The 6229-nt window shown below is 35.5% G+C and overlaps 1 pseudogene; it reads right to left on the reverse strand.

Moving 5' to 3' along the window:
• The window catches only part of LOC121209987 (isocitrate dehydrogenase [NADP]-like), a 3194-nt pseudogene extending 3083 nt beyond the window's left edge, over positions 1-111 (reverse strand).
• Positions 112-6229: the final 6118 nt, after the last annotated feature.

Genomic DNA, 6229 nt, shown 5'->3' on the forward strand with positions numbered 1-6229 from the left:
TCTCTGGATTAGATCGTGATTCATGTCTGATTAATCTTGTGAGTTCCATACTGTCGGGTCTGCATGGTCCTTTCCTTTGACCAAAACTAATACATCTCCATCATCAGCCATTTATCCTTGTCAAGTGATCCCCTCGAGATCTTACTATCAAATCCCTCGTTCTTGTTGTACTAGCCAGTGTTCTTGTAATTCCTCGGACTCTTTCCATCCTTCGATTCTTTCATGAACTCAGCTCCATTGCTCTACTTGCGACGCGTTTTATACGAATGGCGTGGTTCCAGATTTGAAGTGTTGCAACTGCGAATATATGATTCTAACATTAGCGATGATATGATATGTATATGCAAGAATGGATAATGAATGCAAAAAGAGGCGTGATTCATTTTATTGAACCTAGAAGAAATTCTTACTAGACGATGATCATATACGATTCGCCCTAAGCCAAAGTCTACTTCCTAGAGCAAGCTAGCTTCGGCCTCGTCTGATCCGACTATACTTAACTCAATATACAGCCGACTACCAAGGTTGAAGATCAGCTATCTCCCGAACCTGAGCTATAGCTTCGCCATGAAAGTCTATATCTAATCTGGTTTGAGAGTGGTGAAGCTGTTCTCGTAAGGTCGTTGTTTGTCTCAAGAAGTCCACTCGAATTTGCTATCGCTGTGCAGTCTCGAGTTCTTCTATTTTCTCTTCAACTCTTCGATCCTGCTTAGACTAGCCTTTAGCTTAATTATCGAATTATGGCTACGATGTTGCTGAAGTAATCTTTCCAATTCAGGCACCCGAGCTCGTAACTTCTCCTTTTCATTTTGGGTTTCTAACAAACTCTTCTTCAGATTTTCCTCTCGTACTCGGGCATCTTGAAATCTTTCTCCCAATGGTCGGCTCTAGTCTTTTCCTCTTTAATCTCTTGACGCCATTGCTCCGACATTTTACCTAATCCGGCAGTTTTTATTGTTATACGAAGCTTCTTGTAATCGGTTTTCAGACTATTTAAATCTTCCTCGGCCTTGTTATTTCCTTTCCTTAACTTCTCAGCCTCTAGCTTGTGGATATCGACGTCTAACCCCAACTTCATTTTATCTTCTCTAGCTGCTCTATCTTCTCCCCCAACTCCAAGTTTCTTTTCTCAAAATCTTGCTTAATGATCTCTAATTCGGATGGGATGACCCGTAAATGATCGTCTATCGGTTGTGTGTTCCCTTGATTCTGCCTAGGGATGTTGTCGTTGACTCTCCTACCCCACCACCATTCATACTTGGGGGTCATCATCGGGCCTACAGTGAATCCTTTCATTCTTCGAGTTCGGTTTCATGCATCTGATATCTCGCGAACCCTCTTTTTATAATTGTTGTCTTTATAGGGCAACTCACATTGTGCCAACCCTTGTGTCACCGATATAAACTGCCTTGATCGATACTGCCTTAACACCATCAGTGGAGCGTATCCAATGGCTCCCCATATTCCAGCCAGAGGAACCCAGTCAAAATCACCGCACCTATATAAGATCTCGTCAGGAATCAACCACGGAGCCCTCCATTCAATGTCTTCGGTCCGTAAATTTGGAGAATAGTTATCCACCTTTCTTCGGAGATGTCGTCCCGCTCGATGTGGCCACTAATTCTCTTAATGGGGAATAATCCTTAGAGAATACCCGATAGGAGACCTTCTCCACCTTCCAAAAATGACTTTGGAACCAAGCCAAAAGAAGCTGTGCGCAACCAATAAATCTTCCCTCACACGCTCTCCGGCATGTATTCAAGGATCGAAAAGTTTCTGCTAGAATTGTCGGGACGGGTGTGGTACTTTTATCAAGTCGATCGAATAAATCTGAGACGGCTTCATCTATGTGTCCAAGTGCTTTAGGAAAGACGATCAAACCGTAGAGACTTAAGGCAAAAACATCAACCATTTTCTTCGAATCCGGGTGCGCAAGAATAAAATCCCTCAAATTCCTCCAAGGAATACATTTACTATCCCCTTTTTGCTTGATGCGGGTTGCAACCCATTGCTCGCTCATCCCCGTGATATTCATCAATTTCTTCAAAAAGGGAGGGATATTAACAGGTCTTGAATAGGCCTTATCAGCCTGAATCTTCGGGCAATTAAGTAATGCCATGTATTCCTCCACCGTAGGTACTAAATCAACTCATCCGAAAGTGAAGCAACTGTAAGTGGGGTTCTAAAATTGCGTAAGGGCCAGAACAAGTACTTGTCCACCTTTACATCGAGCAAATACGGTAGGTCACCGTAGTTACAGTAAAAGAGTTGTTTGACTTCGCCATTCCAACTATTCCATATATCCCTTAACTCTTGCAGGTCGTTCTGAGTCACATTGATGTGAGTGAAATCCCACAACTCCGATTCATATCCCTCGGTCAAACTATCTCCTTTCTCCTGTTGCGTTCTCTCAGACCACACTCGGACGGCCGCATTATCCTCCATTCTATCAAGAAATCCTTTTCCATGCTAAACTCTTCTAATTAGTAACTGAACGTAAATCAACACCCTTTTATGATGAAATGTCATGCGAAAATGATCAAAATACAAGAAGTTAGTATTATATACAAAGAATAGAATTCAAAGCAAATAGTGAGTAAATAAGCACCTAATCAGGTAACCACTAGGGTTTGGTGTGGTTCTACCTAGGGTAGGCTCCTAGGGCTCATTACATGTAGTTTGGTTCTAAAGTAAAGGTACCTGAACCAGCAGATTCCTCGATCCTCACCTATTATAGGTTCATACAGACCGAGTTCGATTCAGGGGAATACATTTCCCTACGGCTATACGGAGGTGAAAACCCCACGAAGACGCAGGTACGGATGTATCTCGAAAGCGATCCACTATCCTATACGGAGGTGAAGACCTCACGAAGGAGTAGTTTTTCACTTCCACTTAAGAGAGTGAAATCGACCAATAATGCGATGCGATATGCAAAGATACCTCAAAGAATTAAACCACTTAAAGCAAGCATATTATGAAGAGAGTCGCGAAAATAACAGACAACATGCAATGCAGTAAATTTAAAATCGATTTTTGATTTTGACAAAAGACAAAAAAATAATCAATTTAAAGCTCGACTCTCGAAGTCCCAGTGGAGTCGCCAAGCTGTCGAAACCATTCTTTTGAAAACGGGGATCGACTTTGTTTGAAAGTGAAAATTAAAACGGGAGTCGCCACCAATCTTTTATCAGGTGTGACCGGATCACCTTTGTTTTAATAAATCAATTTTAGTTTACTAAAACAGGGCTTTTGGTCTACGAAACTTGAGAGAATGAGTTCGGGAGTCGGTTACGTGCGAGGAAGGACTAGCACCCTCGACACGCCCAAAAAATTGGTACCGAATTGATTAGTTAGTGTCTTAATGTCGAAAATTAAAAATCGGGAAGGGACTTGAAATACGATCTTTTCTATTAATACTGATTTTAAAATTCTTGAATTAGCTTAAATCGATTTGTTTAAAGATTTCCTTATCTCGAGATATCGGAGTATCACATCCCATAAGTTAGGACACAATACCATGAATTTCCGAGCACAAGGTCGTCTTTTAATTTAAATTGGAAATCTGTGCATTTCAAAACTCAAAAGGATATTTAGCTATTTAGAACCAATAAGAGAACCGAAACCCCGTAAGTTAGGGCATAATTCTTCGATGTTCCAAAATGCAAAACATTGCCTTATTTATTGAAATTAGTAAAAACATGAATAAAAATCTTTAAAGTAATGAACAACAAAATGATATAAAATAGGCGGGAGACAAAAATAAACGAGTTGGAAATACATTGAAACAAATAATAAATATGACAACAATATTAAAACAATAACAATGCATGCGATATATTAAACGTAATAATAGTATCCAATGTGAAATAAAAACAACGAATATATACATAATAAAGATATTAAGAGTATGTACGTAAAATATATATATTTATAAATAGTAATAGTGTTAGAAATATACTATATATAGTGTTTGAAGTATATACATAAAATAGTGAAAATATAACTAGTAATGTTAAGATATATATAATATATACATATGTATAAAATAGATATAAAAAAATATGTACATAATATAGTGTAAAAAATATATACATAATATAATTAAAATATATACATAAGATAACATGTAGAAAAAAAATATATAAATAATATAGTATTGAAGATATATACATAAAATAGTATAATATATATACGTAATATAGAATTTAGAATATACCTAATATATTAAAAGAATATATATATAATATAATATTAAGAAATATAATAATAACAAAAAAAGAGAGGGAGAGAGTGGGTGATTTCCGGCCACAAGGCCGGTCACCGGACCGCCGCCGGCTACTGTCGGTGCCACCGTACACGGCAGCCGGACCTCAAAAAAAACTTTTTCGGTAAAAATGGGAAAGCTTCCTCCTTTTATTTTTACTTTCGTATAAAAGAAACAAAATAAAAATGAAAGGAAAACAATAAGCAAACAAAGAACTTAAAATGAGAATAGACCAAGAAACCTCTTTTGCTTTGATATTTGATTAATCTCCAAAAAAAAACTAGCCTATCCAAAAACTAGCCTTTACAATAACTCTTCTCCTTGATTACTCTAAAAAAACCTCTCAAAAATCCTTTACAATAACTTTTTCCCCCAAAACTTCTTCTTCCCCTAAATACAAAATATGAGAAGGCTTATATAGCCATTTACAAAATATTTTTTATTGTTTATGTCTTCATTTGTAGGTACAAGTGGTGGTGGAGCAAGTGTGGCTAATGGAGTAGGTGGTGGAGCAAGTGTGGCTAGTGGAGTTGGTGGTGGCAAATACTAGGATTTAGTTGAGAAAAGTTTAGGTTGTGAGTTAGGGTTTTTTTATTTTAATTTGGGCTTAGGGTTTGGGTCACTGGGGTTTTGATGTAAATTGGACTTTGGATAATTAAGATTTTGGGTTTTGGGTTTAATTTTGGTGAGTTAGGTAAAATTAAATTGAGTTTTGATATAAATGGGTTAAAATTGGCCTACAACAATTGAATTGACAAAAAAAACATAATTGATATAATACAGATACTTCAATAACTCAAATAAAAAGTTTTGAAGTTTGGACCAAGTACAGTTTATCATATATTATATCAATTATCAACAGATTAAGAAACTTAATCAATTGAATGGGTCATCGTCCGAAATACCGCCTGTCAAGAGCTCCTCATGCATACGGACCATGTGGTGCAGTTGGCCATCCACCTGTTATTTCATGAGAGCTTTGACTAAAGAAAATTGCGAGCTCCCTCTTTCTAGTTGTAAGGTCTCCGGTTATACGAAATCCTTTAAAAATCCAACAGCAGTAATGAAAGCATCCTAAATATAGAAATCATTGCTGGGACATCTTGCATCATTTCGATACTTAAGCATTTCATTAAAAAGGTCTCGAGTGGTAATGCTGCCAACATATTCACACCACTAAGGGTTGCAATGAAGAGACGACAACACTGGCTCTGGCAGCCACGTCCACAGTACTCACGTGTGCTGCCACACCACCCATATATATATATTTTTATGATTTTTTTAAAGACTAATTTGAAATTTTAATGCTATGCATATATTTTTGTAGATTTTTTGCAGTCTATGTTCATTTATTAGAGATGATATAATGTACAGAGAAATTTGACAAATTACGCATCAAAATTAAATTACAGTTAATTAGATGAGAGAAGAAACTAACGTTATCATTAAATTTTGGTTACTAAGTGAGATAAGTTGGCTTTAGTTAAGATCCAAAAAGTCAGTATCCATCTTAACTATATGTATATTAAATATAAGTCAAGTCTGATATTATATCAATTGGTGAAAAAATAAAAAATAAAAATCAATAATCTATAATAATTTAATTTATAGTCTATAATATATAAAACTATTAGTTTACGTTTTTGTACGATATACGGTTGTGTATATTTATTTTAGATTATTTTTTATAATATTAATTTTTGTTTAAAATCATTAATAAATTAAAAAGTGATGTAATTATAGAATATTTTTAAAAGTATTTAATAAATTTAAAATCGATTATTTAATATTAAAAATATTTTATAATTTTATATTTTGTTCTATTTTAATGAATCAAATTAACTTCTATTGGATTCAATTTTATTCTTAGGATAATATTATTTAAGATAATATACATATAAAATAATTGTAGTAGGCCAATTGTGTCGTGGCCCTATTCACAATAAAAATAATAACTAAACA

Source organism: Gossypium hirsutum, chromosome A11 (assembly GCF_007990345.1).
Source record: "Gossypium hirsutum isolate 1008001.06 chromosome A11, Gossypium_hirsutum_v2.1, whole genome shotgun sequence".
Classification (NCBI taxonomy): Eukaryota; Viridiplantae; Streptophyta; class Magnoliopsida; order Malvales; family Malvaceae; genus Gossypium; species Gossypium hirsutum.